General features: G+C 45.1%; 1 protein-coding gene and 1 pseudogene across 2 annotated transcripts in view; both read left to right on the plus strand.

Annotated features, from left to right (window-relative positions):
• The window catches only part of MEI1 (meiotic double-stranded break formation protein 1), a 3250839-nt gene that overhangs the window by 500456 nt on the left and 2736094 nt on the right, over nucleotides 1-14289 (plus strand). The gene's annotated exons all lie outside the window — the stretch shown is intronic.
• The window catches only part of LOC144802033 (uncharacterized), a 144591-nt pseudogene that overhangs the window by 120863 nt on the left and 9439 nt on the right, over nucleotides 1-14289 (plus strand).

Consider the following 14289-nt stretch of genomic DNA (forward strand, 5'->3'; position numbering starts at 1 on the left):
GCCGGAACTAGGGCTCCCTGAAGTACTTCCGATATCAGAGGGAGGGGCGTATGCTCGTCTGGGCGCCCCCGCAGTTTCCTGGGGCTTGTGGTCCTTGAACAGGCCTCACGGGATCCCAATGCCGGTGCGCCGCGTCATAATGTTATTCATTAATGTGGCACTATTTGCATGTTGGACAGCATGTGTCTTAGTGCAAGTGTTCAAGTGTCTGTAAATGAAAACTAGACTAAATGTATTATCAGGTTTTGATAAGTGATGCAAGGGTTTGTTCATTTGTGAAGTGCATTTTCAAACGATCCCCTTGGATTCAAGTTGATCTAAGATCTAAGTGACCTGTGTTTTAGCTTCTTGCTGAATACGATATTGTCTTTGAGCATGTGGTGAAACTATTAACGGGATCACATGGTGGGTTGAGCCTTCATCCCATCCATCGTGACTTTTATACAATGCTGGAGCTTGGGCTACTGCCCACTCCTGTGCACATGTATGTCTAAGGTGAACAGGGAACATGGTTGCAAAATTCAGGAAAAATATACTTTCTCCCTTTGGGCGCTCCCTGATGAATGCTGGCGGCTAATCTCGTTCTGCTAACAGTATGTCAAAACCAGACTATAGGTTCTTCGCAAAGAGACCTTTTACTTTCCTGTGTTCGTCCTACTCCATGCGGAGTGTTATTTCATATAACTTGTGAGGGACGCTCACCGTTTTGTCTGGTGGTTCCACCGTGATGTAATCATTCAATTTTGCTGTCCAGAAATTCCTTCAGGTTCTGGTGAGCTAATGTTACTTCTGCCGCTCTGTCTTAGCATTGTCTGAGCCTAATCCCCGTTCAAAAGTTGAGTCTTTAGGATTCTGTGCAAGTCTAACTTTGAGACCTGCAACTTTCTTCTTTTTATTTTTTTTTATTTTTTAAATTGAGGTGTGACTTGTCTTCTGTTTTAGAAGAGTCCTGAACGTGCTTGTCCCTGGACTGCTTGCGCTCTTCTTTGTGTGCTGACTTTCCTTCTCTCCCTGTGTTGTTTATCGGGAGGAATGTGTATCAATATCCTGATAATTGTCAGGTTTCCAGTGCTTAATTTGTGCCGGGGCTTATGACTGTCTGCCACATGGTAGTGATGTCTGCCAATTTAGGTACGAGCACAACAACTTCTGTTCATTATTTAAATTATTAGTATTTGCCTCTAAAGCCATTCTTATAGCTTTGGGGGCCTGTAATAGTATGAATTGTCACACTTTTTACAGTGTGATGATTAGTAGTGTGTTGGTGCTGTCATTGGCAGTGCTGCCAGGGGCAATGGATGATGCAAGCTCTAGTGTCCTCCTGTCAAGAGCCCCGGTACTACGTTTTTTACAAATTAAGCACTGCAGATTTCCTAATATTATCCCTATTCCAAAGGTTATACCTCTTTGCAGAGGTCTCCTGTTGAGGAGACCTACCTTGAAACTGAGAATCTTTTCTGAATTTTTTTTTTTTTAATTATTTTCCCACTTCTTTTTTAGAAGAAGTAGGTGTCTGCTTAGAAGTGTCCTTCTCAGGACTGCACATTAGCTGTGGTTTTTAAAAGCTTTTCCACCCAAACTGTCCCTTCCCAGTTCTGCATATGCAGTTTGAATTATTTTGGGTAGTTTTTGTGATTGGTCTATAGGACTGACCTCTCTTAGGTGTTGGTGGATCGCCACTGAAGCTGCTTCCCCTTTAATGTTAGCTAGTATTATTGTTGATACCTGGTCATAATTACCTAGTAATTTCATACCTAAGCTCAGAGCTAGTTCAGCTCCATACTTGTTCTGTATCTGTCGTAAGACATATGGAAATACAGCTAAGGAAGGAATACGATGAGTTCTGATATATATGGCAGCAAAGACTGTACCCCAATTGGTGCAGTCCTCTAACTGTGGTGTGATCCCTATGGGCAAGCAGAGTGTTAGCATTATGTGCTTTCAAGTGGTATTTAGAAATACTGCTTCTAACTGGAGGATTTTCTGAGCTACCCAGAAAGGAATCTGTTCACGTTTCATGGGCAGTTTACCCATTATTGTGTGTAAGTTTTGTGGAGTGATTTTAGTAGTGGTGCTCTGTGTAGGAGCTGTATTATTTGTAGCTACTGTGGGCTGGACACCAAGTGCCCTCATGACGAGTTGCGTCATGGCTCTGTAAGAGTTTTACCAACTCTTTGTGTTGTAAGAGCAGTGCATCTTGTGGCATTATATCAATGTTAGGATGTGGTGTGTAGCCGGTTAATGTCGGCCATGTAGCTTCTGGTCTACCTAGTGGACTGAGCCTTGTTGTATTTATTTGGTGTAGGGCGCCATTAAACCAGAAATTGTAGTCCTGGTTAGTGAGCGGAATCTTAATCTCCTCAAAAGGAGTGTAGACCGCTGGGACTTTAACATGTATTTAAGAATGAAAAGTCTGAGTTGTTGCATTTATTGCTGGGAATGTAACCCAAGAATAGAACACATCTGTTTGAAAATCTTCGTGTGCCTCTATACATATCACTGTACCTCCTTGGTATGTTAAACCATGTCTGAGGGGTTTTTGTGTGAGTGTATGCCTGACTTTGGGTGCAAAATGTATTGCATTTGCTTCCTCTTTGTAGTTGGAGACCTGTGTCCCAATGACAGAAGCAGCTGTCTCGGCAGACATTGTGTTGTGAAAACAAAATATCCTAATAAAGGGTTTTCAGATAAGGTTTTAAAAAAGCACAATTGTTCGAGAACTTTTTCCTTCAAGCTTGATTAACCAACAGCCAATACATAGGAAGTTTGCCTACTCAGCTGTGGCGGAATTTTGTGCCTAACCACTCCAGACGTCTCTGGCGTTTTGTGAGTAGGGGTCTCTGAGAATAAACATGACTGAACTACTCAGATTCTACTGTTAAATAAGTGCCACGATCACGTTGGGCGCCATGTAGTGTAGTTCCTATTTCCCTTATAGGTTCTGCGCATTGGAATAACATATACGATAAGCTTGGCATAGGACTGAGGTCAGTATGCCCCTATTATGTATATTAAACTTAATTACTGTGTACCCGCTAGCTCAGAGGCCGCTAGAAACTTCTGGAAGACAAGAAGGAAATAGCTTCTGGCAACCACATAACATGAAACCCTGATCCCTCAGGTTCGTGGAAACAATATACTACTTTTCATTCAGTCACCCATCTCAGAGAAGTACATAGATGAAACAGTCGGGTGTGTTTACAAAAAAATGTATTGCACAGTTGTTATTCTAGTACTGGTTATATGTGCTGCGACAACTGTTGGACAGTAGCAGAGAATTATGGCCAGCAGTGCAGTTAAATAAAAAGGCTTTGTATAGTTCTACCATTTTGCAATAGTAATGAACAAATACATGAAATACAGAATGCATTAAGATAAAGCCTATACCCCGATGATGCCTAACTAGATGTACCTAAGTGTACCTAGCATGTGTGTAGGTCTTAGAGAGCCAAGAATCTCCCAGGGATTTAGTCTAACCCCATTACCTTAGTGGGACTTCATCCTGATCTCGAGCTGGACATACACAGATGGGTGATGGACCTCTGCCAGCTGGAGCTGTGACATGACGCAGGTTGCAGTGCCTCCGGCATGGAAGTCTCGGTCTACTTTGGTTTGCTTGGGCAAAGGGAGGGATATATATATATCTGATAGGTGCCTTGGATTGACGCAAAGTTGGTCAGAGGAAGAGGAGTTCTTGGAGAAAGGGTCTGTTTCCAGGAATTTGTGTTCTTGGAGAAAGGGCCTGTTTCCAAGAATTTGTTGTGACGTAGGTTAGTCACTGTTGGACATGGAGATTACGTATTTAGGATGGACCGTCTTCTGTGCCCAGAACACACATCAGATAAGGGACAGCCCCTCTGTTGCTCGTTATTGTGAAGGGAGGGCTAATCTAGGTCAAAGGGCCTGCCTGTGTCTGTGACACGAAGGATTTGTGCCTCTGAGACAGATTACCTATGTTAGGGCCTCAATTTGGCTTATAACACTTTGTTGGTTAAGTAGGTGCTAAGAAGGGACGGGCGGTGCACAAGCGGACCATCTCTCGGTGGGTCATGTTGTGCATCAAGGTCTGTTATTCCTTGGCGAAAAAGGAGCCTCCTGTGGGGCTGCGCGCCCATTCCACTCGGGCCACGGCGGCTACCACTGCCCTTGCAGGACATCTGTCAGGCAGCCACATGGGCCTCACTGCACACGTTTTCTAGGCACTACTGCCTGGACAGCCAAGTCCGGAGAGATGGCTTTTTTGGCCGTTCCGTTCTCCAGGACTTTCTGGTGTGATCTTAGTTCACAGACCCACCACCTCGGTTGGTATTGCTGGGGTATCTATTCTAAGGTAATGAATCTAACACTAACCTGTTTCTTTCAGATGCACAAGTTACTTACCTTCGGTAACGATATATCTAAAAGAAACAGTAGTTAGTGTTAGATTCCTTACCGCCCCACCCATCCTCCCCGTTCTGCGAACCGATATCTAGGGTTAAGGTATCTTCCTTTGAGGGCCCTAGTTTCATGGCACCAGTGTCGTTTCTATCATGGCTCTGCGTTCCTGGGGCGGAAAGCTATGTACAGAACTGACGTCAGCGCGCGAGGGTGGAGTCTAAGTACTCCGACGACGTCATCCCGGCGATCACGACGCCGACGAAGGACGCGGAGCCGCAGACTATGCCTACCGACGCGTAAGGGTACTGCTGACGAAAACTTTCCGGATCCAGCCTGACGCCTGGGGATATTCTAAGGTAAGGAATTTAACACTAACTACTGTTTCTTACAGATATATTGTTACTGAAGGTAAGTAACTTGTGCGTGTTTCAATATGTGGTATCCGCGGCAGGAACATACAAAGCGGTCACCTGCTCATACAGGCAGCTTAGTCTTGTGACCCTCCCCGCCCTCAGTAAATTACACCAGAGATGGGAAGAGAATCTATGGGAGCCAATCGCTGAAAAAATATGGGGAGAATTGGTAGAACGAGCAATCAAGGGTACCAGAAACACCAGATTTCAACTTGTTCACTTCAATTCCCTGCACAGAGCATACTTCACGCCAGGTCGCATTAATAGATACTTCACTATAAGAACAGCGGTATGCTCGCGCTGCAATGAGGATGGTGCGAATTCCTCCATATGCTCTGGAGTTGCCCAGGCATGGGTGACTTCTGGGGTGAAGTGACCACGGTGGTGGTGGAGGTGACGGTAAAGGAAGTATCCACAACACCAGTGTACTGTCTTTTGCATTGGTTTCCCCACACTGCTAAAAATAAGATGACAAGTAAATTTCAGGACTTGGCCTTTATTTTAGCAAAGAGGGATATCACAAGCCACTGGAAAGCTTAGGGGTCCTAATGTACATAGGTGGAAGAGGGAGTTTATAAAGTGGGCGGACTGTGAGGGAGCAGTATGGTTACGGATAGCCAAGAAAACTGGCAGTAAAAAGTCGCTAGAGTCAACTAGAAAGTGGGCAGCATTGGTGGAACTATTAAAGAATCCGGAGACTGAGCCAGAGGAAATGACGCAGGGAGAAGCCCAGGAGAGGGAAGCAGGGGTTCATAACCTATGGTTAGAAGTGGGAAGAAAAGGGAGGGACAGGCTAGAGAACAGCATGATAGACCGAAGGACCTAGGACACGTAACACTCCTCGAATAAGGTTCGACTGCTACTACATATGACACGCCTGGCAAGGGGAGGGGGGGGCGTTTTTTTTCCTTAGTTTTCTCTTCTCTCTGGCCTCTTGCAAGAGGCAGCCAAACTGATGCAATAGGCTTTAGCTCATACCTCATTTAGGATCACTGATGTAGCCAGGTGGTTTGCAGAGAGGTGGAGGGCACCAAAAGGAACAAAAACTATGCAAGCAATGACTCCAGTGTAGTGTGGGCTAGGCCTGGTGTGCACACATGTTATGTTAAGTTTGAACGCCATTTTTATCTTTTGCTGCTTTTGAATGCATAATACTGCATATAACTGTAAGTTAGGCTGCGCAAATGTCTTCACATGGGAAAGGCTTGTTTTCGACATCCCTAGACTTATATCATGACCCTAGTCTCTACAGTGAGTGCTGAAGCCGTCAAGGTTATCATAACATGGTAGCTGTTGTTCGAACTGATCGCCTAACGTTTTTTAGACACAACAAGTGGCAGCTGTGAGCCAACTGAAATCCTGGCGCCTTTATTATTACACTGCAGCCATGATTTCACACACTTGGAAGATTTTCCGTTTCCAGGGATGCAGAGAGTTTTTGCGGATCCTGATGTGATTCACTCTTGGTGAGCTGAGAGGTAATGGGGTCCCCCAAACAAGCCTAAGAGACCTTCCTTAGTTTATAAAACATAGTTCCTAGATAGGGAGGGTGTTATAACTAGGCACTATACGACCTGTTTTCACCATCATTGTAATATGATATCTCCCTTTGTGTTTTATGGAATTGTAACAACACTGACCATATTATTTCTAATCATATGTCTGCTAATGTTGGTAAAGATACTGCACCTGAGAGCACGTTGTTACAATACATTTTTTAACCTAACCTGTGTCTCTTATTTACTCCCGTTGTGGACTGGTATGAAATTATAACAAAAGAGAGTTCTCCCTTCCCACCATTCCTAAGTCGCATGTTCTAGGTTGTCTAATCATTGGTTACTTTGCTATTGGACGAAGAGCTAATGTAACACTGATGCTAGCTGGTTGGGGTTGTCTAGGTACTGAGGCGAGTTTCTGGTAAAACACAATTCACTGAGTCCTGGGTCTCTGTGCACAGTTCTGTGTAGGAGCAGGATCTTTCCAACATGGCGCCCCTAACTTAGTGGTCTTATTGTGAGACTCTCCAGTAGTGCTTATATCAGTCCACGTCTCCCTCACTATTTTTTCCGGTTGACAGTGGTGACGGATAAACCTACCTATAGTTACATAGGTCTTTTCAAGCTTGATATTTTGAAACGGTTTTCTGTTGATTTACTACCCAGTTGTGCTTCATTACATTGCATTATACTTAGCTCTTTCTGTGTCGTTATGGCTGCCGTTGATATCCCGGTGCACAGTTGTTTGACTGTACGCACTCACTTGCAGGATTTCAACGTCTCCTTGGAAGGCATGGCCGTGTTTTTTGTTGTATCTGCTGACCCAGCGCACCCAATTGAGCTGTTTTACTCATGGGTCGTGTTTCCTGCGGTTGATACTAATGTGTTTCATTCTTACATTCCGATTGTCGTACCTGTGGAGTACGCTCCATATAGAACACAGGAAGTTCCGATTTCTGCTTGGCAACACAGCGTTTATTTTAATGGCGCCCTCCCCCACACTTTAACCGCATTTAGAATGGGACCGTTGTCGATTCCAGGCGCTTCTTGGCCTGTTTTAGAAGGTTTCACCCCGCACCCTGCTGCGGCGCGAGCTACAGTTGTTGAATTAAGGCCCCTTTATGCCTCTGCAGTAGCAGTAATAAGGGGTCTGGTTCATTATATTTCCCGCAACCTCCCGGGTGGGGCCCCTGATGGTGTGGCGCATCCAGTTGGACCGAATGGGCTCAAGCTCAGTCCTGTTATGGTTAATGTGGTTATGGGCAAGCGTCCCCAGGATAAGGATGAGGTGCCTTTCTGGCTTGCTGAGAAATTTGACCAACTGGAGGCAGTTTTTCCTAATACCACTCGTGTGGAAAAGCACAGGATCCTTACCATAAGTTTGCAGAAAGACTTAGGGCCAGATGTAGGTAATCCCAATTTACCTATTCTTAAATACTGAATTTTACCGATTCGGTATTTAAGAATAGGTAAATGGGATGTAGATACATTTTCGGTAAAAATTACCGAATCGGTAAGATTTGGTAATTGCCATTCATTCCTATGGGCCTCCAGGCCCATAGGAATGAATGGCAATTACAGAATCAAAAATCAAAATGGGGGAAACATTCAAGTGTGCCAGGGTGTTGACAGGGACGTGAAAGTGAAAAAATTAAAATACTGTCAAAAAAGTGCAAATGCTGGTAGGTACTCGCAATTATGGAGACCACACAAAAATTAAAATGCACTTGACTCGTGGATCCACGAGACCCGGTTACCGAGGGTAGACTCAGGTACCGAGCGGGTGGTAGATGCTGAGGGCGGTGTGCCAATTGCATCTCCACCCCCCTCCCGAGGTCTATGGTGTGCAAGCGTCACACCTGTCAAGTGCATTTTAATTTTTGTGTGGTCTCCATAATTGCGAGTAACTACCAGCATTTGCACTTTTTTGACAGTATTTTAATTTTTTCACTTTCACGTCCCTTGGTAGGGTGGGCCTTAGCGCGTCCACACCGCCGGGGTTTATTACACCTTAGGTCCTGACGAATGCCAGGTAAATTAACACCGACATTGACAGAAACATGTTGACCATAAAGCTAGAGGAAACTAGCCATCTAATTTATCTGGCTTAGTTCTCCCACACATTTTAATATGTTTTATTGATCAGATAATAAAGAATTTTTGATACATTTAAGGCATTTTTATTCCCACCACGTACACTTTTTCTAGTCACTCACACAACCACTTAGCCACTCACGACTTCACATTACCCGCTCCGCAGTAATTCTGGCGTTGCAGCACACTGGGGTGGCATTCGGCCACTCCCAGTGGGGCCCGATGATGAAGCATGTCACCGACCAGGTCGGTGAGTGAGGGCTTCTGAAAACACCAAGAAGGTGCCCCTATTTCCTTATCTCTGTGCTCTGAAACCTGTCATTTCCGACGAACCTGAACACTCTTTTTTTGTTACTATTAAAAAATAAGCACAGCAGCCAACTCAGTCTGCAAATTCTGATAAAGATGAACGCCAGAAAGTTCCGAAACAAAATTGGAGTAAGAATAAAAAACAGGGGAAACAGCAACAGATACAGTGGTCCCGTCCTGCTTCGCCTATAACTGCCCCTACTGAGCGTACATATGAGTTGCGCGACCGCACTTCGATTAAGTCACCTGATAGATTTCAGGTTCCTGATCAAGGTTCTCTTCGCTCTTTGCAGGAAACATCGGTCTCACCCACAGGTGGAGGAGGTGGCGGCAGAGGACAAGGTGCCCAACAGAGCCGTGAGCAGCCTCGTAAGGCTGACAGAAAAGGCAAGCAGGACGACACACCGCGTCAAAGGCCTCACTTTCAAAAGAAGAAAGTTGCAGCTTTAACAGCAAGATGTGCCACGGATAGTGAGAATTGCAAAAACAACAATTGATGGACAGAATGCAGAACAATGTCATACATTCACCCCAGTACAGAGATCTGGGCCTAAATCCATCGTTTTTTTGCACTCCACACCACCCCAGGTCAGACATGGCCATATGCAAATCAGCCTTGACCCTGTGCCTCATGGGAACAGTCCAGCCCGAACTGCCAAGCCATGTCTTTCCTGGACCGGAATCAAGCATTCAAGGACCGGTTTCTGGCTATCAGCCTTCATCAGCCTGGATAGCTTGACTCCAGTGGTGTGGAGAGCATGGGACTCACGTCTGAGCATACCCATCCCACTCGGGGTGACAAATGCAAAAACAACAATTGATGGACAGTATACAGAACAATGTCATACATTCACCCCAGTACAGAGATCTGGCCCTAAATCCATCGTTTTTTTGCAGCTTCAGAATCTAACATGGGCACTGACGCTGTTGAACAGTGCAGCGGAGATTACCATAGTGCGAGAGGTCTGCATCCACTACTGAAGGTGACAGCTACTGACAACTTCGTTGTAGTCGAGCCAGCTGACACTAGAGTGGCCCCCCTGAGAGGCTTTTTGAAATTGACCTTTTAATTGAAGGTGACACACAACGTAAAATAAAAGGGTTTTTTGGGGAAAATCTAACTACTACTTATGACATTTTGTTGGCGGAGGTCGATTGGCCCCCACCCTTTGTCTTAGCTGCTCCACAAGGGGAGGAGGTAATCCTCCCTGCTTTCGCACATACTGTGCCGAAGGAGCAGGTCATGCAGTAGGCGGAAGATTGGGCTAAGGCGCTTGCGCCCGCATTGTACAGTACTCATTGTGGGTGGGACAAATTATTCCCCAGACATGAGATACCTTTGCGGTCTATGCCACAGCCTCAACCCCAATACCCCATGCGACGTGAAACTAAAGCTCCCGTGGCAGAAATCCTTGAGCAATTGGAATATCAAGGTGTGATTGAAACGTGTGTCTCTGATGGAATAACCCTTTTTTTACTGTGACTGAGCCTGACGGCTCTTACCTTTTGGTATTAGATTACCGCCACTTAAATTCACATTGTCGTACATGTGCGGTCCAAAATACTCACAGTTCTGCCCTTGTGGATAGTCTCGTGCGTTAATGGTTAAAAACCACCCTTGACATATCCAATGTTTTTTTCGCCCATAACCTTTCCTCTTTTAGTAGTCAATGGGCAGCTTTTACCAGTGGTGGCAAAGAACGCAAATTTATTCGTTTGGCAATGGGCTATAAGAATAGTCCAGGTGTCTTTGCCTCCCGCATTGTCTCTCTTTTGGAGAGGCTCGACCCAGATGCATGTTCGTATGTGGATGACATTTATCTCACAGACGACGAATTGTGGCCGCATCTGTGTCGTGTAGACCGTATTATTTGCCGTTTTGTGGAATTTGGCTATAAATTCAACTTTGCGAAATCTCACATTGCAGAGTATACAGTGTTGTTCCTGGGCTACGAGCTCAACAATGAAGGACGAGGTTTAGCTCCTCACTTCCTGGAGAAATGCGCACAGCTGCGCGCTCCCACAACACTGAAAAACTACAATCTTTACTGGGCTTTTTGAATTTCGGGCGTACTTACATCCCCGATTCTGCCCAGCGTATCAAGCCTCTTTACGCTTTGATACAAGCAATTTCTCCAAATCGTGCTGGCTGCCTGAACATTCAGCCATACAGCGATCATTGCAGGCGATCTTCTTGAATCTAAATTCTTGTTGACTCGTGATAACCACACCAACCTGGTGATAAGGATTGTCCCTGGGGCGGTGGGTATCACTTACCTGACTTTTAATGAGGTTGACACAGTCCCTATCGCTTACAGGTCACACTTGTACACTTCGGCTGAATTGCAGTTTTCCACTGTAGAAAAAGTCTTAACAGTAGTGCAGATGGCGATTCTTAAGGAACGTACGCTGTCACAGGGAAAACGCATTTTGGATGTAAGCTCGTGACCGGCCTTGAAGCAGTGGCGAAAGCCAGTTTACCTAATTCAAAAGCTTTGCACCCACGTTGGATACAATGGGCTACGTCCTTGACATCTCCAGATGTCACGTTTATTTTTCACGCCTCTTTGCAGACACAGGAGTTTTTAAAGTATGAATTTGTTCATCCTGCTCCTCTGACCATGCACCCGCTGGAGGATTTCCATTTTATCTACACTGACGGGTGAGTGCAGCCCGCGACCGTATCTACACTGACGGGTCAGCGCAGCCCGCGACCGGGTTAAAGCACTCATTTTCTGCGGCCTGCGCAATTGTGGTGGTACTATGGTGAACGGTGAGTTCAAGTCCGATTTCATGCATACACAGACCTTAGGGGACTGTACCGCCCAGTTGGCAGAGCTTCACGCTCTAATGCTTGCATTGGAGTATGCAGATCCTAGTGTGACTACTCTTGTCGTAAGTGACTCATACTACTGTGTTCAATCATACAATGACAATCTGTACTTTTGGACTCAAGACGACTATCGTGATTCCAAAGGCCGCACGATAAAACATAAAATGATCTGGGTACCAGTGGCTGAACTTAAAGAAAGGCTCCCACTCGTGTGCGTAATTCATACTCTTGGTCACCAGCGTTTCGGAGTTCACGCTGTGGGCAACACTCTTGCCGACGAGGCCGCCAAGACAGCAGTTGCAACATATTCAGTAGCAGCAGTTACACGTTCCAAAAGTAAGATTGATGATGACATATTGGCAGCTATTGCAGCAACAGAGAAGGGAGGTAATTAACAGAAAGGTTTCCCTTCTAAATACTCTTATCATTTAAGTCCTGATAAAGTTCCTTATGTGGGAATTAACGACGTTGGTGACAGGTTAATTCCCAACGTGGACTTCAGGCAGACATTGATTACAGCAGCCCACGCGGGGATAGCCTCTGTGCATGCTGGCATGTTAGCCACTGTATCTCTCCTACAACAGCGTTACTGGTGGCGCGGATTGTACAAACAAAAGTGTGATTATGTCCTTCAATGTGACGTTTGCCAGCAGATTAAACCTTCTACTGCTGCACACCCGCCCCAGACTCAGTTGTACATATCTAATAGACCACTTGGTTGTGTCTACTTAGATCACTGCGGTCCTTTCTCATCTGATACTGCGTATAAGTACATCTTAGTTGCAGTTGATTCTTGCACTCGCTTTGTATGGGTGTGGCCACAACGCAGTGCTGATTCCAGAACTGTCATAAGGAATTTGCGTGTCTTTGTAGGAATTTTTGCATGTGGCACCTTCCATTCAGGTCATGGTCCGGCGTTTGCCTCTAAGGCATACAAGGATGCCATGAGTTCTTTGGGGGTCCAAGTCAAATTTTCATCTCCATATCGGCCTGAGGGCAATAGTGTTGTGGAGCGGATGAACCGTGACTTAAAGCAATCCTTGACAGCGAAGGTATTAGGTAAAGGCCGGAACTGGCTAGCCCACCTCCAAGGCGTACAGCGTGCACTTAATAATCTCCCTAGAAGGTCTCTGGGTGGGCAGTCCCCATACGAAATGCTCTTTGGCTTCAAAATGTTTGTTCCGGGCCTTAAGGGTCTAGACATGGCGACGGCCGCCGCATCCTTTGACGTGGATGAACATTCTGATGTTTTACAGAAACTACGAAAGACCAGAGGCAGTCTTGCAAAGGAACATTTGCCCCCCACATCTGAAGCTGCGTTGGAGATTCCAGTAGTTGGCTGGCTACCCCGAGTTGGAGAACTGGTCCGAGAGAAGGTCGAGAACAAGAAGGAATTCGGCCCCTCCTATCGAGCTCCAGTTCCTGTGCTTGGAGTGCAGGGTCCAAGAACAGTCATTTTACCTCCTCTTCCTGGACGAAAGGGGAACAGGTACATCTTCATTGACAATCTCAAACTACACAGATTGGCCGATTATTCATAATATGACACCTGCAGTCTCTTGTCCAGCAATGCTGCGAAACTCTGTTTTGGCCCCAGATCCTGCCATTCGGTTTGATGTTGCCATTGAGATGAATACAGTTAGGAATCCTTTATTGAATCCACCAGCTGGTGATCCTCTTAATGATACTGAATATACTTACCCCACTGACTTGTCTATGCCTGATTTGGAGACTTGTGTGGCTAATCAATCATGTTTTTCATTTGACACTGGCTCTACCACATCAAAGTCCCCTTCAAAAGTTTTTATTTTTGCTACTTGGTTTAAAAAATAATTTTTAATTCCCCCTTGGACTTACATTTGGCTGGTGCTTTTTTAAATTTTATTGTTCATGTCAATTGGATTTGTGGTGTATTTTTTCCATCTTGTCGGCGGACACTATGTTAAAGAAAGAAATACAATTAGACTAATTGATGGAACTTTGGCACCCCACTCCTCTTCACACAGAATGAAGAGGGACTAGACTTTCGTGAGCATAACTGCTTGGCCTGTCTTAGATGGGAAAGTATGGGATGCTGTAAAATTCCAGATTCATGGTCCCACAGGGGTTATTAATGTTCCTAATGTACTTCCTGTTTCTATGGGGATGTGGTTAAACAAAATATACGATCTCATGATCGGGACGTCCAAGTCGTAGAGGCTCTATTTTCTGATTTGAAATATAATGCTGCCTTTGATACTGAAGATTTGTATCTAGATTCTGCTAATTATGCAGATTTCTTCTGTTACCAGCACTATAGAAATCACGTTCTGCACTAAGTAAACACGTTTAGAAATGTGGTTAATTACACTCAATGGGAACATTGTCTCGCACCTGTTGAAGGCAGCTCCAAAACTCTTTTTAAAAAGTTTTCTTACTTTACTGATTTTAATCAATCCAACTCTGATGCATTTTATTTTAGGATGTCTGAGAAGACCACTTCCAAGGTTAGACTTACCCACACAAAATTACTGTATTCAAAGTCCTTTATTGACTAGTTGGCTGTAGGCTTCTATGAGCTGTGGAAAGGTACCGTTGATCTTAAATCTGTTTGGGGTTCTAAAAGTTGGCAAGTGCAAGGCACCGAGGCTTTGCATCGTGCATGTCTGATCCCGAACCATATGTGGTTTCTGAATGCTACTATTTCACAAACCACCTGCTTTGGATTGGCTACTTTCCAGACTTGGGTGAATACCCACAATGGAATAATTACACCAGTACTTCCCTT

Source organism: Lissotriton helveticus, chromosome 1_1, assembly GCF_964261635.1.
Source record: "Lissotriton helveticus chromosome 1_1, aLisHel1.1, whole genome shotgun sequence".
Classification (NCBI taxonomy): Eukaryota; Metazoa; Chordata; class Amphibia; order Caudata; family Salamandridae; genus Lissotriton; species Lissotriton helveticus.